This window comes from Triturus cristatus, chromosome 1_2, assembly GCF_964204655.1.
Source record: "Triturus cristatus chromosome 1_2, aTriCri1.1, whole genome shotgun sequence".
NCBI lineage: Eukaryota > Metazoa > Chordata > Amphibia > Caudata > Salamandridae > Triturus > Triturus cristatus.
This window is the reverse complement of record NC_140580.1, coordinates 306,446,408-306,471,881: the sequence shown is the minus strand read 5'-3', so window position 1 is coordinate 306,471,881 and position 25,474 is coordinate 306,446,408. Positions and strand designations below refer to the sequence as shown.

General features: G+C 42.7%; 1 long non-coding RNA gene across 1 annotated transcript in view; it reads right to left on the bottom strand.

Annotated features, from left to right (window-relative positions):
• Positions 1-985: 985 nt before the first annotated feature.
• LOC146867226 (uncharacterized) overlaps positions 986-25,474 on the bottom strand; it is a 35,904-nt gene continuing 11,415 nt past the window's right edge. The window contains exon 2 of the long non-coding RNA XR_014961113.1: positions 986-3,310. This is a non-coding gene — a long non-coding RNA (uncharacterized LOC146867226). The remainder of the gene's footprint in view (positions 3,311-25,474) is intronic.

The following is a 25,474-nucleotide window of genomic DNA, read 5'->3' as shown; positions in this document are numbered from 1 at the left end:
TTGTTTGTGGGGGTGGGGGTGAGGGGGGATGGCAGACAAGGGGTTAGTGGTGGGGGGTGTTGGAGCAGTGTTGGGTGTTCGAGCTACATGATCGTTGGCTCCACTGCATCTGTTGTCATTCAGGTGTGGCTCTGGGCTGGGCTCCCTTTCATGTTGCAGGTTGTAGTCCCACTTTACACCAGCTCAGAGCAGGTGTAAACTTCCTGCTACTAACACACCTTATCGCCTGTTTTGTACTCTCTTTGACGATCTTGCTGGTGGTTGAGAAGCTTGCGAAGTGATGTGTTTGCTGCTTTTTGCACGGGAACGCCTACTCTACATCTCACAAGCAATATTTGCCGGGGTCATCCGTGATGATGCTTTTTGAGGCTGCTATCACTGGGCTGTTTGCTCCAGCTTGTGAATGGTGCGCTAAATTTATCACCATTGTGGTTGTGATAAAGTGCAGTTAACTCGGCGATGTGTCCTTCAGAATATACCCCTCGGTGTTTGAAAGACTTAAGAAGTACTCGAGTGCCGCGCTGAGAGCAGCGCACCCATCGCTTTCACACGGGGTGCGCTGAGAGCCGTGCTAGAGTCGCTACTCCATTTTTTGAAATCTTTTTTTAAACGTCCACTTTCACTAATTTACATTCGCCTCGGGGACCCCATCCCCGGAAGCATGCCGACGTGGTAATTATTATTAATTTTTTTTAAACAAGAAGAGGGCCGCGTCGGCCCCCCTCCCATGGCCAATTCCGGCCCAAGGACCCCATGCCGCCGGCTCCCCAAGTCCTGCGGGAGCTAGCATTGCTTTTCAACACTGGGAGCTGCTGACATGCAGCTCCCCTGTTTTGAATGTGGCTTCTCACCAATAAGCCACACCCAATCCCTGCACTCCCACCTGGGAGGCAAATATACTACTACACCTTTGAATAATATAAACTTTTGAGCATGTCTTACCACTCCTGGCACAGCAAGACTGCAACACAAAACAAACAGCACCTTTTGAAAATGGGTTTTATTTAACAAAATGCAAAGACTCTATCACTTTTAGAATAAGGCTTGGGGTTTATTACATAATTCTCTCTAAGCAAAGGCTATCTCAGATACCAAATGCATAAGATTCAAATATATGTAGCAAACTTATAATCTAAAGGCATGAATCAATAACTGAGCAAACTATAATACTGATTAATAAACAAGCAATAACTGATATAAGATAAGATACACTGGACGTCCTGCAAGAGATTAGAAAGATATACATATATAGAGAGCAGAGGAGTACTCTGGATGTGCACCTCCCACGCCACAAAGAAAACACCTCCAATGATCAAAGAACCACACAACTCAATACATCACCTGGTGCATACACTGCCCACTTCTGACTGGGGGAATTACAGCCGGGGATCAGAGCTCAGCAAGCCAGGGTTCAATACGAGATAGACACGTCTGCCCTCGCTCGGAATCCAAACTCCCAGTTTCTCAGCCTGCAACCCTCAGCTATAAACACACTAGAAGATTCGTGAAAGACCTCCTCCCACCGCCAGAGGAATTTTACCAGAACTGGCCAAGTTCCAAGCAAGCATCTCCATGGCAGTAAGGAGCTCTCAAGTCTCTTCCTCCATTCGCACTTCTTCCAGCCTCTGTCTTGACGAAGCTCTCACAAGGCCTTCCACAGTACACTAAACAAAAACAATCGCTCAGGAAAACACCAAGACCTTGAATGTGAATAACCCAAACAACTTGCAAGCACGGCTGTGCACGCAGCAGCAAGGCAGAGTAAGACATGAGGCCCTGTCAAAGGCAATAGTCCGCACCTATAATTCTCATCCACACAACTTACAAGCACCACTGTGCACACAGAAAAGTTTGAAGCAAGGTAAAGTCAGAAGGCAGAATGACATTAGACTACATCAAAGCCAAAAGGTCAAAGTCATAATTCACCTAACCCAAATAACATTATACACTTAATCCCTCAGTATACAACATTGAGCACATGTGTGCACCACCACCCACAAGACTGCACCTCAACATCCTATACCTTCTATTCTTGGAAAGACTATTCCACTAAAAGACAGAAGAAAAGCAGGCATATGCAAACCCATCCTACATTAAGGCTAAGGTAACATAACACACTTAAGTCAGTACAAAATGGTGGTGGTTGAGGGTCATCATAGGGTGTCAGACCACAAAAGTGGCTCATTCACCACATTGCACCCGATGACCCTCGATCATCACCATTCACATATATCAAAAACAAAATCCTCAACTAAAGGCACAACTATGAATGAAGCACTGCATCTCCTAAATGCAAAAATTGAATCATTGCAAAGCAAATAGCAACTGTATATCATAACGAAAAAACAAGACTATCATTGAAGCACTGCATATCTCAACTGAAAGCAAAATCATTTAAGACCACATTTCTAAATTGAAAGGCACCACAACTAAAAAGCACATGTTGAAACAGCAACTCTTGTGTTGAAGTGGCTACACAAAAACACATAATTCAAAACAAATCATGAATAAAAAGCAACTATGATCGAAATGCACCATTGCAAAACTGAAAAACTCATCAAAAGTATATGAGAATCACTTTAGAGCACATAAAATCTGCATTCTCTAAATACATGTAGAAGCAATAACTCAGGTGCATCTAGAAATAGCTCATTGATATCTGGATACATGTTGAATGGATACACAAAATAAATGAATCAAGCTTTTGAATGCTCCTAATGCCTCTAATTGTTAAACTGGAAACTCTACTGCCAAACTCATATATTGTAGCAACAGGTTATTACTCTCCAGTCTCTAACTCAGAAAATATCTAGTCTGATTGCAGCAAAGCGTCTCTATTGGTCTTCATCCCTAAAAACAAAAACAGTCCTTCTGTGTGACAAAACACACAGCCGTCTCCCATCGCATCTGAACTTCACGTTGATAAAACAGTTCTGGCAAAGCACATCCTGCAGGTCCCTCTTCTTCACTTTTACTTGTACATAAGGAGTTCCCTGTGTGAAAGACACACAGCCTTCATGCATGTAAAGCCGACCTCACGTGAAGGAAATAGTTCCACACTCTGCTGATCCCTCTTTGCTTGGAAAGAAGCAGTCCATCTGTGCAGGACACAGCTCTCCATCTATCTGCATCTGTATCTCCTTGACAAAGGAGGACCCCATCCAGTCTGGTCAGCCACAGGCATCAGCCGCCACCGTCTGGTCTGGCGATCACTCCAGGCTTGGGAGGGGGGGAAAGGGGGAAGGGGGAGAGGGAGGGCCCCACTCACACGGGAGAAGGGAGTCCTACCCACACGCGGAGAACGGTGAATCTGAAAAAGAAACAAGCATCACTCTTCTTGCAGAAAACATTTTTTCAAAAGCTTGCATTTCTACATAGCTCTCCTCTAGCTCTGAGGAATTGTCTAAGAATACTACCAACGCTTTAGCCTCTGAATTCTTGGTAAAATCTCTCTTTTTCTTTACACAGCAAGAAGGGCTGGGGCAGTCTCCTTCTCTCACTGCACCCCTCACAGGTGCTGCCCCCCTTCACAAATCTCTGCGGACACCAAATGGCCCCTCACCAAACATAACAAGCAGAGACTTCTCTGCTGTCTCTAGCTCGCACCTTATCTCCTTCAAGGCCAAGTGCCTTGCGCTCCTGCCAACTTTCGTCTGCTCTGCGACTCTCCTCATGGGGGGGGGGGAGGAGGAGGAGAACCTGCGCCTTAGCAAGCCTCCCAGACATCTATCTCCAAGAAGCTGTCTCTGCCTACCGGGGTGAGGAGCTGAGATGACCCCTCCCGTAGGAATTCCTCCTCAAACTTGACAGAAAGCCTGAGCTCATCTTCGCGTTACTGGATGATCTCACTGCAAGCCTCCCAAACATCAATCTGAAAGACGCTTTCAAATGAACAACTCTTTACATGTCTGAGAGGAAATAAGCTTTAACCTCTCCTGACCTCCAGCAAGACTTCACATTCTTTAATCTAAAAATGCTCCCCCATTCTGTCTAACTAATTCAAGCAAATTCTTAACTGTCATTAGTCTATCACCTCATGAGAAAAAAAAACTAAACTGCTCTTGACATATCAAAAAGAAAAAAGCATTGGCAATATCAGAAGTCACATACCAAGTCCCATGCTACTTCTGTAACAATATCTGGGACAGCATCATTCAAAGAAGGTATATATTTGTCAATCTGTCAAGCCCTGAATGATCTCACTGATCCCTTCACGCCCATCTGGCATTCTGTACTGTTTCACATTAATTTCCTTTGTAACATGGGGCACCTTCACTTGGAAATCTTGTGCTTCAAACTCCACCTCAGGACCTTCTATTAAATCCTGTGCAAACTGTTTTTCTGTCTGTATATGCCACTTAATAACCATTGCAATCTCCCATAGGCAAACCACATGTTCTCTAACTCTGTTCTGTCCAGTATCTGTTGGTGCGCAAAAGCACAACATTTGTCCAGCATCTGAATTTAAAAGTAACCTTTCATTTCCCTGCACTTTCCTGTAACTAAAAAGGGCATATTGCTCTTGAATTAACTCACCGTCGGTCTGTTTACCTTCCTGCACATTCCTTTCTGGCTGAAAACCGTCTGTGTAGACATTTATCACATCTGAATCATTCTGGCTGGTCAAAGTAAACAGCTTCACAGCCTGGTACACGTTTAATTCTGTCTTCAAAGATATAGTTTCAAACTGGGCATCAACTAGCTCTGTTTTCAACTCACTACGTTCTTTTAGCAAATGCTCACATGTTTGATGCATATTAACCAACACATTTAAAATAACACCGCTGTCTCTGTCTAAAATTTCATTAATCTCCTGCTGATTAACACCCTTCATCGCAACTCCGGAGTCTGGAATCTAAAGGGAGTCCCACGCATCAGGAGTATGCTCTGACATCTTACATTCACTTTGCAACTGAAAACATTTTATATGCATTCCTTAACAAACACTTGAAAGGGATCCAGCCCTTTATGCCTAACGTAGCAAGCTATTTATAAGCACTTTTTACAAAACACACTTAAACACACACACACCAATTCTAACTCAGCACAATTAGCTCACTTCACGAGCCAGCACATCATATGGGCTACCCCCATGCAAATAAATCAATTGATATCTAAGAGTCTGCTTTCAATTTCTAAAAAAAAACCATATTTCTTCCCCTTTTAAATCAACGTTCAGATACTGCAACCGACTACGCCAAAATGTTTTGAATGTGGCTTCTCACCAATAAGCCACACCCAATCCCTGCACTCCCACCTGGGAGGCAAATATACTACTACACCTTTGAATAATATACACTTTTGAGCATGTCTTACCACCCCTGGCACAGCAAGACTGCAACACAAATCAAACAGCACCTTTTGAAAATGGGTTTTATTTAACAAAATGCAAAGACTCTATCACTTTTAGAATAAGGCTTGGGGTTTATTACATAATACTCTCTAAGCAAAGGCTATCTCAGATACCAAATGCATAAGATTCAAATATATGTAGCAAACTTATAATCTAAAGGCATGAATCAATAACTGAGCAAACTATAATACTGATTAATAAACAAGCAATAACGGATATAAGATAAGGTACACTGGACATCTTGCAAGAGATCAGAAAGATATATATATATATATAGAGAGAGAGAGAGCAGAGGAGTACTCTGGATGTGCACCTCCCACACCACAAAGAAAACACCTCCAATGATCAAAGAACCACACAACTCAATACATCACCTCGTGCATACACTGCCCACTTCTGACTGGGGGAAATACAGCCGGGGATCAGAGCTCAGCAAGCCAGGGTTCAATCCAAGATAGACATGTCTGCCCTCGCTCGGAATCCAAACTCCCAGTTTCTCAGCCTGCAACCCTCAGCTATAAACACACTAGAAGATTCGGGAAAGACCTCCTCCCACCGGCAGAGGAATTTTACCAGAACTAGCCAAGTTCCAAGCAAGCATCTCCATGGCAGTAAGGAGCTCTCAAGTCTCTTCCTCCATTCGCACTTCTTCCAGCCTCTGTCTTGACGAAGCTCTCACAAGGCCTTCCACAGTACACTAAACAAAAACAATCGCTCAGGAAAACACCAAGACCTTGAATGTGAATAACCCAAACAACTCGCAAGCACGGCTTTGCACGCAGCAGCAAGGCAGAGTCAGACATGGGGCCCTGTCAAAGGCAATATTCCGCACCTATAATTCTCATCCACACAATTTACAAGCACCACTGTGCACACAGAAAAGTTTGAAGCAAGCTAAAGTCAGAAGGCAGAATGACATTAGACTACGTCAAAGCCAATAGGTCAAAGTCATAATTCACCTAACCCAAATAACATTATACACTTAATCCCTCAGTATACAACATTGAGCATGTGTGTACCACCACTCACAAGACTGCACCTCAACATCCAATACCTTCTATTCTTGGAAAGACTATTCCACTAAAAGACAGAAGAAAAGCAGGCATATGCAAACCCATCCTACATTAAGGCTAAGGTAACATAACAAACTTAAGTCAGTACAAAATGGTGGTGGTTGAGGGTCATCATAGGGTGTCAGACCACAAAAGTGGCTCATTCCCCACATCCCCGTGTGGAAAAGCAATCAGCTTTGGATTTTGGAAGCAAGAGCAGGTTTCCCTGCTCTCGCTTCCAAAATCGAAAGCAAGTTTGCTATGACAGGGCGGGAGCCGCGTGGCTTCCGCCCTGTCATGCCAAACAGCAGTGTCCCGGGGGTGGGCACCCTGGGACACTGCATGAGCCAGCCCTGGGGGGTGGTGGTCCCCAGGGCCATCATGGGCTCCAGGAGGAGGGCCACGCGCCCCGCTCCCAACATGAGTGAAGTCCCAGGGAGGTATTTTTTTAAAAAATGCCCCCGGGACCTAGCCCACCCAGGGGCCTCATTAAAATAAAACGCGGGAACCCGCCCTTCATTGTTTTTAAACAATTCCGGCAGAATTCGCGACCCCAGCGTGTATGGCGTCGAATTGATTTTTAAAAAAATGCTTTTTTTGGCCTTCTGGGACCCCCTGAGCAGGCCTAGGGGTTCAGGGTGTTTCTACCCTGCCCCCTTCTCTTGTTTTATATCTTTGTCTCTCTGTTTTCTGGTGACTCGCTTCTACCGAGTCACAAGATGGCTGCCAAGACTTCCTGGTTTGGAGTGTTGACAGCCAATTAGAATGAAGCTCGTGGTCGTGGCAGGCAATTATAATGAAGCTCGTGGTCGGGAGGGGTCGCGATTCCACCGCTGCCCTAGATATCGACACTTTTATTTTTTGAATTTCTCAGCAACTACTGAATGGATTAACTCCATTTAAGAAAAGGGTCACTTTCTGAACCAAGCACTACCTTTTTTGTCAAATTTGGGGTAATTCCGTTCAGCAGTTTCGGCTGTAGCCTTGCCCAAAGTTTCCTATGGGAAATTGATTTTTTGACTCTTATTTTTTGAATTTCTCAAAAACTACTTAACGGATTTACACCATTTAAAATAATGGTTGCTTTCTGAACCAAGCTCTACCTTTTTGCCAAATTTGTGGTAATTCCGTTCAGCAGTTCGGGCTGTAGCCCGTCTCAAAATTTCCCATGGAAATTAACATGGAGAAAGCGTGTTTTGGGACCCCCCTTTTTTCTCAGCCCCCGCTTGACGAATCACCCCCAAACTTTCAGGCTAGGAGCTGACCTGGATAGGCTTTCACGAAGATTCGTCAAACGTCGCCAAAGTTATTAGCAAATCAAAAAATGATTTTCCTATGGAAACTAGGTTCTAACTATAACTACCTACTGGCGACCGCCAGTAGGTGAGATATATATATATAGTTAATCAAGTGGCCTGCAGAAAATATTGGCAACGTGGCTTTTCATTTCCAAGGTATTGGACTTTGCAGGCCCACCCTGAAAACTGGCCAAACAAGAGGCTGCTGCGGCCAGCAGTCCGTCACTGTACGGGGACGCAGGATCAATGTAGCTGTATGTCACGGCCCGGTTTGGACTTTGCGCTTGGGGTTGAGGCGTTGGGGACGTAAGGCAGCTTAACACCGACATTGCAAGATACACTCGGCAACAATCAACTTCTCCCTCCTTTGATGGATATAACAGCGCTTACAGAAGCACAACACAGCTCCACATCCGATACTCACCGGAGAAATGCATGCTGGGATTTGATGTTCTTCAGCATCGAACTGCAGCTGCAAGTAATTTCAATTGGAGCCTGCTGCACTCCAGCCAATGGGAGTGCGGTCGAACATACAAAGGAAGGAGGCAGTGTAATCAGGTGAAATCAGGCATCTGAGGAAGGCGGACACGCCGAAATGCATAATGCCCATCACCATGAATAAAGGATTGCCAAGAGAATCCCCGTTGTGTCCTCTGATCTTTTCTCTGAAGGGATTTTGTTTGTATATATATATATATACGTGACATTGGTCTGTACTATCTAACCATTGCTCAGCTGTCAATACCATCACTGACTCTTTTTTGTCACCATAACTTCCTTTATTGTATTAACTCGCAAGGGGTCCAGTTCCCCCCTTTTTCTGGCTACTTAGCCACCATCCTATGCAGAGCGGATGTTTATTACTTTGCAGTGCTTCCACACTGGCCTAGTGTTCCCAATTTTGTAAGACGCAGAACTACGATGCTCGCAGTCCACTAGGTATTCATTTTACGATGAGTTAATTATGAGCCATCTGCAAGTGCTCCGAGATGCTATTGTTTTTCGAGACATACACTTTTTGCGGTCATTCGATCTATCACTAATGTAACAGTGGGGCATGTTTTTTCGTTCAACTGTACTGTTGGTCGTTTTTGCATTACGTTATTGTGAATTTACATTGCATTTTGCCTTTCACTATGTTCACCATTGTTGACCTTTCTAAGATGGCGGACGCTTTCTTTCTCTTAGTCCTATTTTGATTCCACTGCCCTTCGGGTGTGTCCTTTGTATATATTGGCATAAAGTTTTCCAGTACACGGTTCCATGTGAGCAAGGCTGCGGACGCAGTCGAAACGCGTTATGGAATAAACCTGATCACTACTATAACCTGGATGTGTCGTTTACTTACCTGAGAGCGCACGTATCTTTGTACTTTGGTGATATATATATATATATATATATATATATATAGAAAATCCTGCGATTGCTGCAGAAAGGACGAGACACTCCAGTTTGAAATAGTGAATATTGCGGGTTTATTTGGCAGACAAACGACGCGTTTCGATCTCAGCCGAGATCTTCGTCACATGACCTAAGGTGAGTTCCACATATATTTAAGGGTACAGTGTGAAGGCACGATGCAACGTGCACGATAAGATAAAAGAAATACTTTCACATAGCATCAAGTGTTGTTCAGTTGAAAATGTCAATAAAGTTCACGACACATATTATTTATACAATTGTTGTACTTAGTTTCTAAGTGCATTATACAAGTTAAGGAAATGATTTTGGGGATTATTTACTTGCACAGGAGGGGTATCAATGTGGAGTACATTATCCCAGTTCACTGTGTACTGTAGGGGCTTAAGTGTCTATAGGTTGCTGGGTGCCACATGACTCCAGGGATGATGGTGAAATAAGGGGAATAGTACCCTGTGATCAGTCTCATTCAGATATTTTACTGGTTTGATAAAGGATCTAATGTATAATTGAGGTGATGTCACTAATGATATTGATCAAGGTGAAGGGACTGTAACGCTCAAAGTACAAAAAAAGGGGGTGATGCTGTAGAGACGACAGTTCATGTGAACTTGCTGAATCTCATGTGCTCTTAACCATAAATCAGTGGCTATTCTTCTCTCGTATTGCGTTACCAATCTGTCAAAATATAAAAATGCAGATCATGAGAACTTGGTCAGTTTATAGTATATTACCTATATATATCTCAAATTCCATCAATATTAGTCACAAGGCAGTTCAGTATGCAACACTTAGACATTCATGTATGTTTCCTGTGTTATATCCTAACAGTGTACTACTGTAACATATATCTTATCCAATGTAATAAGTATCCATAAAAAAGAAGGGGGCTGAACAACACAAAATGAACAAAATTGGTGAAACAGGTGAGATCAAATGTATTATTCAAGGTCGAATAATAAAAACTGGGAACTCATGAATTGGTGGCGGGAAGCGTTTAAAAGTTTATAAGTGTACATATAATTCTTCATCGTTGTTCATGCCTGTTGGGAACATACTTCTGGCTAGCAAAATCAGTCTTGACTCAAGTCGGCTTAAAGCCTGAATTCGGTTTCCTCCTCTAGGATGTTTGGGGATGGTTACTAGACCAAAGTACTAGCCTTTGGTCCAGTCACCCTCATGTACCTCATTGAAGTGTCTCGATGTGCTATAACTAAGGTCGCGGTTAGTGATGGCCCGCCAGTGTTCCAGAATTCTTTTTTTGACTGGAAACATGGTTGACCCCACATACCACTTGTCGCACGGACAGATGATTGCATAGACTACAGTCAGTACCACAAGAAATGGGTCTATATATATATATATATATATATATATATATATATATATATATATATATATGTTAGACTTGCCATCTTTTGGCATGTTTCCCCTGAGTTTTTGCTTTCTGACCTCCCGGTTTTACTCTGTTTTTGCTGGCGTAACGTTTCTGCGCACTTTTCGCACGGCTGATCAGTGGTAAAGTGCAGGCACTCCCTGTGTCAATTGTGTTATGGATTGGTGTTTCCTCGATTGGATATTTGATTTACTTGTTAGTCCCCAGTAAAGTGCACTGAGTGTGCCAGGGCCTGTGAATCAAATGCTACTCGTGTGCCTGCAGCACTGATTGTGCCAGCCACGTGAGTAGCCCTGAAAAGGTACCCCAGACCTGCCATTGCAGAGTCTGCGCGCAGTTTGTAACTGCCATGACGACTTGGCCAGTGCACACACTTGCCAGCCCCTAACCTTTCCTTTTCTTACATGTCAGGCACCCCTAAGGTAGGCCCAAGGTACCTTTTTGGGAAGGGTGCAGTGTATGTGAAAGGTAGGACATGCCTGGATGTGTGTGGCATGTCCTGATACTGAATAACAGCCAATTTCGTTTTTTACTATTGCAAGGCTATCTGTTCTCATAGGCCAGAATGGGCAGTTTGATTAGGACATCTTATAATGCTAAACTGACCCACGGGAACAAGGTAGAAATTCGAGTTTAGTATGCCTGAACTCAGAATGTTAAAATACATCTTTTAGTGAAGGTGATTTTTACATTCTGTGTTTGAAAATACCACTTTTAGAAAGTAAGTATTTTCTTGCTCAGTCATCCCATGTGCCTCTGCTGGAATGTGGATTGCCTGTCTGGGTTAGGGATGACAGAAGGCTGGGGAGCAGGAGGGCTCCAGATGGTCTAGGTAGGGTCAGGAAAGGGCTGCATAGACCTGGGCTGCAATGGGAGAAGGGGGGAGGAGATTTCCTTGCACCTCAAAGGGCCTGGTCTGCCTCTGACAATGCCGTCTCCACCTCCTGCCAGGAATTCACACCAGAGAAGGCAGCACTGGTTCTGCCTAGAGGATCAAAGGATTTTTAAAAACTTTTTATTAACATACATCAGCTTATCGATTGCAGTACAGAGGAAGTAATAACTCAGGCATCACAGGAGACAATAGGCAAGATCAGTTAATTCTATATACATTTGGAAGATCTAGGGGGAAGGGGGTCATCATAACTGACATTGAGAGGCGGTTTACAGATATCCCCCCATAGGAATTCCACAAACCCCATATGCGGGTCCACTTCTTAAGGCACCCACGAGCCACATACACTGTCTTCTCTCTAAACATGAACCAATCCAGGTCCTTCTTCCAGTTTCCCACTGTAGGAGGATGTGACGCTCCCCATAACTGTGCGATGTTTCTCTTAGTGATCATAAGCCCCAGAGTGACCCACTGTGTCAGGTAAACATTCAGATCAGTAGGCTCCCAAATATTCAATAAACATCTTCAAGCTTCAAGGCCGAGTTGGGTGGAGAGAACTGTATTGATGGTGTCATGTATCTTACGCCAGTAGGGTTGAATGATGTCACATTCCCAAATAATGTGCATAAAAGTACCCAGCTGGCCACATCCCCGTCTACACTCCCCCTCGTCTACTTTACCCATCCGCACCAGCTGGGGTCCCGTCACGTATACCCTATGAAGGATCTTAAGTTGTACTAATCGGAGTCGTGCTGGGATCGCCACTACTCTGGCCAAGGAAACGGCCTCCTGCCATTCTTCGTCATCCATCTCAATACCTTCCCCTGACCATTTTTCCCGGAGTGAGTGAAGAGGGTCTGGCATATTATTTATCAATTTTTTTATATATCAGAGAGATAGTTTTATCAGGTAGGTGTCCATCTAGTACCCTATCCTCCAACGGGAAAGACTCTGAAAGTGTGGTACCACAAGGCAAATGCTCACGCAAAGCGTGTCGGATCTGCGTGTAGCGAAAGTATTCTGTGTCAGCTAGTTCGAATTGTTGTTGCAGGGTGGTGAATGGTTTGACATCCGACTTTTCCCACAAATCACCTATACGTGAGATACCAATAAGGTCCCACTTGTCAAATCCTTTAGATTTCCATAGGCTACCCAGCAGCTCTGAATCCCATAACGGAGTTGCAAGCGTAAGTCTGCGATCCCAGCCAAGGCATTTAGTGGCAGTGTGCCAAACGTGCACCGAGTGTTTAGTGGGGCCCGTGAGTTTAGAGTGCTGAGGTTTGGAGTAAAGGGCTCTATTGTAGTTCCCACCGGAAAGAAGCCATCTGTCCATGTTATAGCCCGGGGCTTCCGGCCGGGAGTAGGTACCATGGTTGATGGCAGCGAGGTGGGCCGCCCAGTAATACTTTTTAATATCAGGGAGGCTAATGCCCCCATCGTACCAATTCAGAGTAAGCTTACTGAAAGCAATTCGAGGCTTGATCAAAGGATTTTTGGATACAAATACTGGGGCCCAGACACCTGAACTTTAGAACTCATTTGGATCAAGAAGACTGCCAAGAAGAAGAGCTGGAGAAGCTGTGAGGAGGAACTACCACTTTGCTGTGTGCTTTGCTGGGCTGACCTGCAGTGGCTGCTTCTGTCTTGGGCAGTGAAAGGCCTGGACTGGACTTTCTGCAACCTATTTTGTGAGCTTGCCCCCTGTTCACGAAGTCTCAGGAACAGCAAATAATTCCAAGCTCTTCTGCCAGCAGCACTGGGGACTGTGTGATTTGTGCTGTATCAGAGGAAAAGCAACTCAACGACGTCTACAACGCTGCTGCCGACTCCGTGTCCTGAAGGCAACGCAGAGGGCACCGCCGCATGCAACCTTGGTCTCACCGACGACGCCTGTCGATGCTGCCACAGAGCCGCTGCTTGCACTGCGACCTGTGGGCCCCGCACTCCACACTGCCTCGCTTCACGACGAAGCCTCGGCACCGCAGAGAGCCCCGCCGCAACGCGACCTTGGTCTCACCGACGACGCCTGTTGATGCCGCCACCAAGCCGCTGCTCGCATCGTGACCAGTGGGCACCGCAATCCGCACCACCTTGTTTCACGAGGACGCCTTGACCTCCCCGATGCCACCGCTCTCTGCCGAAATCGACACCGCTGCTTGCACTGTGGTTCGAGGGCACCGCTCGTAAGTCACACCGCCCTCATCCCGCACCGCAGCCTTGGCCCACCGACGCCGGCACCATCGACTCCCGCTCGTCAGCCGACGACAGCCCTTCAGCAACGACAACGACGCTGCTTGCACCGTGACCTGCTAGCACCGTGACGAGCACTGCCTGCATCTCGCACCACGACCCTGGTCTGACCGACGGCGCTATACGATGCCACCACCAAGCCGCTGCTCGCACCGCGACCTGAGGGCACTGCACGCCGCACCACTTCGCACCGCAGCACCCGACGCCTGCCGACGCCAGCGCTCCTGATTCCATCAGAGAGGAGCTCGACCTGCAACGCGAGTGACTTTGAGGGCCTCATCGCCCTGCATTTCTCACAGGTACTGTTTTGCAGGTCTTCCCGACACCGTTGCTGGGCTGCAACCCCGCAACCAACCAGAACTGTTGGATTTGTTGTTCACGACGCCGTGGTAGCCCCGGACGGAGCTATTCACATCGAGGAACTTTGTTTGAAACTTATTTGGATAACTACAGACATTTTTTTACATATAGTATTGTGGATTTTTGTCGTTGTTGGTCTTGTTTTAATTATATAAAAATATTGGATATTTTTCTAAACTGGTGTGGTGTCCTTTTGTAGTGCGTACACTGTATTACTGTGGGTTATGTGCAAATGCTTTACACACTGCCTCTAAGATAAGCCTGACTGCTCATGCCAAGCTACCAAGGGGGTGAGCAGGGGTTATTTTAGATGTGTAACTCCCTTATCCTGACTAGAGTGGAGATTTTTCCTGGCTTTGGCCCTTGCCCTAGCCTACCATAAATCCCATTTCTAACAATATATATGTATATATATATATATGTATGTATATATATATATATATATTCAGTGAAAAAACCATAGGTTTCACACACGTTATAGTTAGGAATTAGCATTTAAAAAACCTTAGAAATTCAGTGAAAAAAACCATAGGTTTCACACATGTTATAGTTAACTGGACATTTTACTCGTAAAAAACCATTGAAATTGCCCCGTTATAGTTAGTTCAGCTAACTATAACTCGCGCGCCCGCAATGCACTGCTGATGACGTCACATATTACATCACTCATGACATGGTCAGTGACATCACTCATGACATCACTGATGACATCTCAAATGACATCACTGATGACATCACTGATGACATCATCCAGTGAATGTGTGTTTTTCTGAAAATTAAATATGTTTTATATATGTATATCTCAAGGTCGATGGAAGAATAAATGGGTATATAAGTGTCTAAATGGATGAATTGTTTTTGAAAAATTGATTGTATTACTGACTGATTAAGTGTATCTTAGTGAATACATGGCTTAGTGAGTAATGTTTAAATATGTAAATATCTGTATCAGTCTCTCACTTTGTGTATAAGTGGCTGCATGGGTTGGTGTGTAGCTACATGAGTGTCTAAATAGGTTATTAGTTGGTTTTTTGAGTATCAGTATGAGTGTGAGTGTCTGGTTCGGTGAGGGGTATTACGTAGTGCATGGGTGCATGAATGAGTGACTCATTGTTTGTATGTGTTGAAGACAGCATGTGTGCAGGACTGTATGGGTGGATGAGTGTATGTATGGGTGTGTTAGTGAGTGAATGACTGTCTCAATAGTGTCTTTATGTGTAACTACATATGTTTTAAACTAGTATATGTGACTATTGGTGTATATATGTGAGTATATGTGAGAGTGAGAGATTGAAAGAGTTCCTGTATGAATAAGTATGTGTTTCTATAAGTGATTGTTTAAAAGACTAAGTATGTGTAAGTTTCCGTAGAAGTAAGTGTGGTGGTGTGTGTATAACTGTATATGCAAGTAAATGTATGTTTGATTCTTTATTAGCATGACTAACTATGTGTGTGAGTACCTCTATGGATGAGTGGCATTGTGTAACAGGATGTATACGTGTATGAGTACATATGATGAGTGAGTACATGTATGAGTGACTGTATAGGACTGTTGGTGAATGAGTGGATGTGTATTTGGATCTTAGAATTACTGTATAGGTTGTTGTAACTGGTATTGGTATGTCCATTGTTTTTAAAATTTTAATTTCTATTTTTGATTGTGTGTATCAAAGGTTATATTAGGGGAAGAGGAGGTCTGCCACTCTATCACAAGGATGATGTCATCAGTGATGTCATTTGAGATGTCATCAGTGATGTCATGAGTGATGTCACTGACCATGTCATGAGTGATGTAATATGTGACGTCATCAGCAGTGCATTGCGGGCGCGCGAGTTATAGTTAGCTGAACTAACTATAACGGGGCAATTTCAATGGTTTTTTACGAGTAAAATGTCCAGTTAACTATAACATGTGTGAAACCTATGGTTTTTTTCACTGAATTTCTAAGGTTTTTTAAATGCTAATTCCTAACTATAACGTGTGTGAAACCTATGGTGTTTTCACTGAATTTCTAAGGTTTTTTAAATGCTAAGTCCTAACTATAACGTGTGTGAAACCCATGGTTTTTTCAGTGAATTTGCAAGGTTTTTTAAATGCTAATTTTGTTTTTTTTCTTCTATTTTTTTAAACATATTTTTATTTTTATTTTCTATCCTTTTTTAAAGACTATGGTTAAATTTTTAAAATTCTATAATATGTTTTTTTTTATATATTTTATAAAATAAACATGTAAAATTTATTAGCAATACATTTTTTCCTTTTTTTTATTTTTTTTTTAGTACGCGTACCGTAAGCTTACGGTAAGCGTACGGTTTACGCAACGTCCGTAATTTATCTACGCTGTTTGCGTATAGTTACGCAATTTGCGTAGCCGCGCGTCCTCCGCGTGGGACGCGTACGCGTGTACGCTACACGCGCACGTTACGCGGAAGTGTCGGGGAGTGACTGTTAAGCGCATGCGCGCAAGCGCGTGTCTTTTTTACGCGCATGCGCACTTTTGCCGTAAGCGTACCGTAAGCGTACCGTAAGCGTACGGTAGGTCATGTGATCATGAAACACAACTTTTGATTGGTTGAAACTACTTTCAGTTCTAGAACTCTCCTACACCACACCCATTCCCCTCATTTCTGCTTGTGATCACTTGGGAGAAGGAGCTGGTTTGTCTTTGGGATACGATGGCAGAACAGCAGAGCTCTTCTGAGAGTGAGGCTAGCACTAGCAGCACTGTCTTGAGGCAGAGATCGAGGAAACAAAAGCCCTCTTATGTATGGGATTATTTTACTTTTCCTGAAGGCCAGCAAAAGGTGAATGCACCCTTAGTAACTTGCAGGCTGTGTCAGCGTGTACTTTCTAGAGGTAATCCTGACAGGAAGTATTCCTTTGGGAATCACACCATGAAGAGACACCTCCAGGATGTACACAGAAGGACACATGGTCATCTTTTTGGAGGTAACTCTTCAGAAAGACAAGCAAGTACATCCACAGCAGCTCAGCCTGGACCATCATCTGCAGGGCTGACTCCTTCTTCTGCAGGTCAGGTGAGCCCTTCATCTGTGGGGGGAGCATCTCCTTCTGCTGGCCCTCTGGAAATTAACCCTCGATTTCTGAGGGTTGATATTCGATGTGCCTCTTGTCATGATCTAATTTGTCATAGGGAGACCAGTGTTTCCCTAGTGAACAACAAAATAGATCAGCACACTTGTCACAGAGACTAATTTTTCCATGCTTTCTTTCCTCTGTCCCTGCATGAACACAACGGTTCTTTTAAGAGCCAACCTTATCTTTCATCTTTTTTTTACATATGTTTTTAAAAACTTTTTTTTTTTTTTTTTTTACCGTACGCGTACGGTGCGCGTACTTTTTTTTTTTTTAAAAAAAAAAACACTAAAAATCAATTATCACATTACAAGGTCCTTGAGAGACTACAATTATTATTATTGACTTACCATACCCACTCAAAAAAATATTTATTCATTTGTTTTTTAAAAAAATAGCTTTAAAAATGGTTCTAGTTTTCGAAATTTTTCTATATCAATCTGAAAAAAAAGAAAAAAAAAAGTATTAATATTTTTAAAACATTTTATTATACAGTACACATATTTACATATTTTTCAAAAAATATTTTTGCCTTATTTTTGCTGTTTTCAGAATATATTGCCTTAGTGATGCTGAATGTATTTGCATTACAGACTGAAACCTGAAAACCCCACTCGCTTGTAAATACTGTGCATGATTATACATGGCAAGCAGATGGGTGTGTGCTAAGAGTCTGCTTCTTCCCCCAAAAAATCGCTCCCCCTTTTTCCTACTAATGCAACTGTGAAATCACCAAAAAAAAACGCAATAAATCTCTGCCTGTAATTCCTATTTCCACACAGAGTCATGTTTTCACATTAGTCCCAAAACGAAATTTCTTTGCCAATTTGAAAGCACACTTACTGCTCTTTTTTTTTTGGGCAAGTGAAAATCACTTTTACAGACTGTCACATTATGAAACCACTTTTTTCGATTTTCTTAAATGCACATGTCCAAACTTCTTTTTCAGACCACCTCCATGTGTAACCTGGGTGGCTGCCTACACTCCAGCAAGGGCAACCAGCCTTAGTGATGCTGAATGTATTTGCATTACTGAGTCCAACCTCAAACCCTTAAACTATTCTTTTTTTTCCAGTACACCTTAATTTATTGTGAAAACATACTCCATATTATTTTACATGTTCCTCACATTTAAATTTCTCCCAAAACAGAAAATGATAAACGCAACTACAACAAAAAGAATTTCCATTTCTATTATTCATTTCTTAAGTTACCACATACATCCCCTCTCAAACTCTAAACTCACCTTTAAAATTAGTTCGTTGTGAAAGAAATGTGACACTCAAACAGCAGATTATCAGAGCCAGGATCTCTGTTGTGTTCACCTCTCTCCTCTCAGCAGAACCAGATAATGGCAAACTTTCCCTCTATTTTTCCACACATATACATGTAAGTTTCAAATCTCAGTGCTTCCCCCTTTTTTTCAAATGTAATCACACATTTCTATTGGTTGAAAACCAACCCTTTTCCAAAAGTACCCTGCCCCCAACTTGACTTCTGCCTAGTACCCTTCCCCCAACTTGACTTCTGCCTGCTACCATAGCAACAGCTCATGGAACACTGCTGTGTGGAGTTAGGTCAGAAGTTCGCCACACAATGTTTCAATTCCACAGAGCAAGAGTGCTTGACTTTTCAAACCTAACAGCAAATCCATAGTACTGTTCTTTGGTAACACATTTTTTTGTACCAATACAAAACATGCTTCTATTAGTTTACACATACAGCCTAGTTTTTATTCTAGAATGGTATGAAACAGCCAATCAGTTCTTTTTGTTTTGAAAAAAATATGTATGCCTCCATTTCCAAACTGTCTTTCTTTTCATATTGCCATTCTACTGAAAGACACCTCCTGAGTGCATCCAGTTCTCCTTTGAAGATGTTCACAGTGTGGATTGTAGGGCACAGCTATGTCTTCTGGAGTGAAAAGTTTGCAGAGAAAACAGATATGGTGAGAGACCTTGCTTTGCCAAATGTAGACATTAAATGGATTGGTCAGAGAGGGTTAAAGTGGCACCAATTGATGCCATTGGTGAAATCCTTCATGCAAATCCAACACCCTGACCTCATAATAGTGCACTGTGGTGGCAATGACCTAGGCACTTTGACTGGGGTAGGTCTGGAAATGCTTATGAAGGACACCTTTGCACAACTGTTTTCACTTTTCCCTAAAACTGCCTTTGTGTTTTCCAACATATGCCAAAGGCAAAAATGGAACTGGTCCAATCATTTCTGTCCGCAGATTGACAAAGCAAGAAAGCACGTCAACAAATCTGTTTCTGCTTTCCTCCGTGACTATGGTATGGGTGCCATTTACCACAACAACTTGCGTTTTGACATGCAAGACATTTATAGAGGAGACGGTGTGCACTTCAATGATAAAGGGAACAGAGTCTTCCTCTTGAACCTTAGACTCTGCATCGGTACTTACTTGTAGGTACCACTAAAAAATCATTTCATAAACACAACGGCTCTTTTTAGAGCCCCCTAATATCTAAACACTTAAATCTGAATTTCATTTATTTTTTTATTTTTTTTTCTACCGTACGCTTACCGTAAGCTTACCGTATGCGTACCCCGTGATTTTTTTAAAAATCAATAAATGTTTTCTTTGTACTTTACAGTCCTTCTTTGACCCCCTCACAAATGTAAGGGGGTCTGTAACTCTCCTCATTGCCCCCTTTTCTTGTTTTCACTCTCTTTTTTTCTGAGTGAAACACACAAAATGGCGGCCGCCGCTTCCTGGTTTCGGCCGATTCGAATGTTTACTAAGATCTAACAGCCAATCAGAATCGCGCTCGCGCACGCCACCGTACGCGTACCGTAAGCTTACCGTAAGCGTACGGTAAGCGTACCGTAAGCGGGCTCAGATATATATATTGATTTAAAGGCTATTTTCTCAGAATCTACTGAACAGATTTACACCAAACCTACAAAAGGCACTTCCTTGACATAGGGACTACCTCTCTGCCAAATTTCTAGTAATTCTGTTCAGCCGTTCGGGCTGTAGCTCGTTCTAAAGGTCCTATGAAAAATGCATGGGAAAAACGCGTTTTGGGACCCCCCTTTTATCTCAGCCCCCGCTTGACGAATCCCCCCGAGACTTTCAGGGTAGGAGCGGAGCGTAGCGCCCCACCTATTTTGAGAAATTCGCGAGGATTCATCGACCGGCGCCAAAGTTATTCAAAATAGAATGTTGCGGATTTCCTATGGAAAAGGGGTCCTAACTATAACTACCTACTGGCGACCGCCAGTAGGTAATATATATATATATATATATATATATATATATATATATATATATGTGTGACTCAACTGATTTTGTTATCCAGGCTTAACTCAATACAGTGGTCTAATGAATATTTGCTCTTGACCTTAGACATTACCGCCTTGTATACGAGCATCAGACACAGCGATGGCTTGAATGCTGTGGGTTATTATTTGCAACATAGATGTATTTCAATGTACAAGCACAATGCGAAGTTGTTGAAAATGATACACTGGTGTCTCTATAATAACATTTTTATGTTTGATGGGAAGATCTTCAAGCAAAAACAGGGCGCGGCCATGGAGGCATGCTTTTCTCCCATCTATGCGTGCTTGCACGTAGGCTGGTGGGAGGAGCATGTCCTCAAGGTCAAACAAAGAGCTCTATTTGATAATCATGTAGTTAACATGTGGAGATACATTGATGATATTTTTATTATTTGGAAGGGAACACATGCTCAGGCCTGCAATTTTGTTGATGTTATCAATAAGAACGATTACAACCTTAATTTTACGGCACACATTGATTCTACAACCATCAATATTTTAGACATCACAGTGTACATTGAAAAGGGTGCTATTGAAACTTGTCTATACAGGAAACCTACAGCTGGCAACACATTATTGCATGCCTCACGTTTTCACCCCCATCACACCATTTCCAGTCTCCCCTATGGCAAATTTCTACGCATTCGCAGGGCGTGCAGTACCAATGCTACACTGGCCATAGCACAGCAGGCCGCTAAAGAAAGGTTGATGGAGAGAGGCTATGATTCCAATAAATTGGACATAGCCATGAAAAAAGCCAACAGCAAAGACAGACAGTTGTTACTGAAACCTGTTAATAAGCCTACAAATACAGTTATCTCTCCATGCACAGTTGTAGATGAAGCAGAGGTTGTGACCAACTCGGGAGATGTCTCCTGCAGGTTCATCTCAACTTACAGTAAACAGGCAAATGCCATTAAGAGCATCATCAACACCCAGTGGCCTATAGTGCTTACAGATGTCACACTCTGACAGATACTACCTAACAAACCCAATTTTACATATCGCAAAGCTTACTCCATGCGCAATGATTTAGTTAAAACCAGTCCAGAGTTAGACAGTAAAAGCGGTTGGCTCACACCCAAAAAGGGCTTTTACAAGTGCAGCACATGTCGTGCGTGCAAGTTCGGGGTGAATACCACTTCTTATTCTACTGCTTTTTCAGACACTTTCATCAAACTCAAGGGACATTACACATGTCGCACGGAGTTCGCTGTCTATGTTTTAAAATGTATTTGTGGGTTACGTTGGAAGCACAAAACTACAAGTTTTTACATGTATATTGCAACACCTCCGTGCAACTGTCAATTCAGATCCCACGTATCCCGTAGCGAGACTTATCAAATTGGAGCACAACAACAATCTAAATGTGCTCCAATACTTTGTCATTGACAGTGTTCCTATCAACAAACGAGGAGGGAACCGGGAAAAGAGGCTTAGACAGCTGGAAACCCAGTATATTATTGAACTTGATACCAAAGCCCCTCAAAGTCTGAACATTTGTGAGGATTTGCACCACTACCTGTAGTTTCACAGCTATTGCACATGTTTATCTGTTTTGATATTACTATTTCTATTTTATAACTTTTAACTAAAAATCTTTTTCTATTTACATGAATTTTGGTTTTAGTTATTTAATAATATTATTTATTAATATCATTGTATTGACTGATCATGGATTATGTTTTACTGCTTTTTCCAATACTTTACATATGACACTGAGTTAGGGACTCATAAATGAAGCTGATACGTTTGTTTTCAACTTTCCATCATATTAACTAGGTCATACTAGGGGGATCCCTGGATACCATTGCATGTGATATTTTTTATGGCATTCTTAGGATGACAGATATTATACCACCTATTCTGGTTTGCATATGAGTTTACATTTATCAAACATGTTGCTTTTTCCATTAGCTCTTTATTCTCACTAGTAGTACCTTTGCACTTTTTTGCACATTTGCACAATCATTTTTTGTCAGCACATAGCACTTTAGACTGGTCAGTGTTTTACCATTTATGCACTTAATTGAAATCAAATTTCTCAATGGAAACTTTTGTTTTCAACTCTATTAGAGTATTTGTACTCTCTATTTTGCACAATTGTATTCAATACCATTACCGGGATATTTTAGAATTTTTAAACATAAATTGTTTTTAAATTCTTGTTTATCTTTTATATGTTCTTGATTTTTACATAATATATTATTGCATTTGAGCATTTTATATTTTATGTCTTACAGGCAGGTTGTGTTTAAATCAAACATCCATGACCATTTTTTTGAATTTATGTCATGTAAATATCTCCAATCCCTTTAGAACATATTTTTAAAAATTTCCTTAGATGTACATATGTGTTCTGCCTTATAAGTATGCTGAGGCAAATATATTTACAAGTGCATTCTTTGTTCATGGCGATAACCATACAAAGTATTTTTTTCATGTCTATCGTGTCAGCTGACAGATCATCACGTGGTATGTGGGGATCCAATATATGTTTCACTAACCTGTCATGCGCTCATGTGATCAAGGCCACTGCGTTGGCCGAAACGCGTAATGACCGTTTTGCACCGCTAATACTGAAAAAATCAAACAAAACTTTGACAAGCAGAATCAGCGTATTGAAGTTGTCAGTTTCTCGTCTTGGTGCCCGGAAGCACCTCTGAGTAATAATTGAAAATATATATTATCTACTGGCGGTCGCCAGTAGATAGCTATAGTTAGGACCGAGTTCCCATAGGAAATCTGAAAATTTTATTTTGAATAACTTTGGCTAATGGGGCGCTCCGCTCAGCTCCTACCCTGAAAGTCTCGGGGTGATTCGTCAAGCGGGGGCTGAGAAAAAAGGAGGGTCCCAAAACGCGTTTTCCCCATGCATTTTCCCATAGGACCTTTAGTCGAAGGTACAGCCCGAACGGCTGAACAGAACCACTTGAAATTTGGCAAAGAGGTAGTCCTCAGGTCAGGCATGTGCCTTTTGCATATATGGTGTCAATCTGTTCAGTAGTTCCTGAGAAAATTGCAGTTAAAAGTACATAAATATCTATATGCGCGCACCGTGCGCGCACCCTAACGTGCGCGAGCGTAATTCTGATTGGTGGTTACATGTCAGTCAACGTTCGAATCGGTCGAAATCAGGAAGTGTCGGCCGCCATTTTCTGTGTTTTGGTTGTGTGACAGTGAAAAAGAAAGGTGGAGAACGTGAAAAGGGGGCAGGGTAGAGAGTTCCTGACCCCCTAGCCTTTGTCAGGGGGTCCCTGAAGGACCCCGAAGGATGAAAAAAACATTTAATTTTTTTTTTTTAATTTCGGGGTGCGCGCACTGTGCGCGCACGGTGAAAAACCTTTAAAAAATATATATATTTTAAATAAGCCATTCCATATTACAGGATACAGTCAATCTATAACTATATACATAGGTAGTTTATTGTAAAATAAATATATAAAAAATATAATAATACATACATAACTTAGCATTTAAAAAACCTTACAAATTCACTTAAAAAACCATAGGTTTCACACACGTTATAGTTAGGAATTAGCATTTAAAAAACCTTGCAAATTCACTTAAAAAACCATAGGTTTCACACAGGTTATAGTTAGCTGGACATTTCACTCGTAAAAAACCATTGAAATTCCCCCGTTATAGTTAGTTCAGATAACTATAACTCGCGCGACCGCCACTCTATCACAAGGATGATGTCATCAGGGATGTCATGAGTGATGCCACTGACCATGTCATGAGTGATGTAATATGTGACGTCATGAGCAGTGGATTGCGGGCGCGCGAGTTATAGTTATCTGAACTAACTAAAACGCAGCCCCTGGCAGCAACATCGCAGCGCTCTCTGCTCACTTCACTGCAGTCTGCCAAACGCGTTTCGAGCCCCAATGGCTCTTGATCACTGGCCTGCATGCAAACAACGAAAGCAGCATAGTTTAGCTAAGTAGCCATTTTATTACACCATAAGTCCCGCCCATCAGGGCGTAACAACATTGCATGATGGTAGCGGTAGTCCACATAATAACGGACCTGAATACCAACCCTTGTATGGGTAATGCTGTCCTCGCTTGAAGTTAAAACCAAGTGGAAAAATTTTCAAAATTTTTCATGGTCGGAAATGGCAGGTGAAAGCGCCGTTCTGCCACCAATATCGATCCAAGGGTCAGGCCCCTTCAACTCTCTAGGTGCCCACGAATGCGAGCACTGGATCCGCACTTCATGCGGCGGGACCACTCCGCGGCCGGACCAGCCGCTAAATATGAAAACGAACAGGTTGCCCCAAATGGAGTAGTCACACGTTGAAGGGAAAGCGCACACAGCCCCTGGCAGCAACATCGCAGCGCTCTCTGCTCACTTCACTGCAGTCTGCCAAACGCGTTTCAAGCCCCAATGGCACCTAGAGAGTTGAAGGGGCCTGACCCTTGGATCGATATTGGTGGCAGAACGGCGCTTTCACCTGCCATTTCCGACCATGAACAATTTTGAAAATTTTTCCACTTGGTTTTAACTTCAAGCGAGGACAGCATTACCCATACAAGGGTTGGTATTCAGGTCCGTTATTATGTGGACTACCGCTACCATCATGCAATGTTGTTACGCCCTGATGGGCGGGACTTATGGTGTAATAAAATGGCTACTTAGCTAAACTATGCTGCTTTCGTTGTTTGCATGCAGGTGTTAAATGGTAGCGGCAGTTTCAGTCGATAACCTTTCAAGTATTTGCCCGGCGGTAATCGCCTCTCATACCACTCGATAATTTACCAATAAAAGAGGCAGGCGCCGGAGACTGGAAGGCAGGAAACAAAGTTTTATTCCGTCGGAGCAGAACACATCAGATCAGACAGCAAGGTATCGTCACGAGGTGCTCTAACTGCATCTCTGAGACCTGGTCTCTTATACACTGGTTTATTGCTTTATTACACATAGTACATTCTTGAGATTCCCTTGATGTACGGGGGGAATATCCCCTGAAGCCCCGGTGAGCTGCCTTTCGTAATTCCTTTTCTGCTTTTACTTCTTCCCTCTTTTTCCGTTGCGTC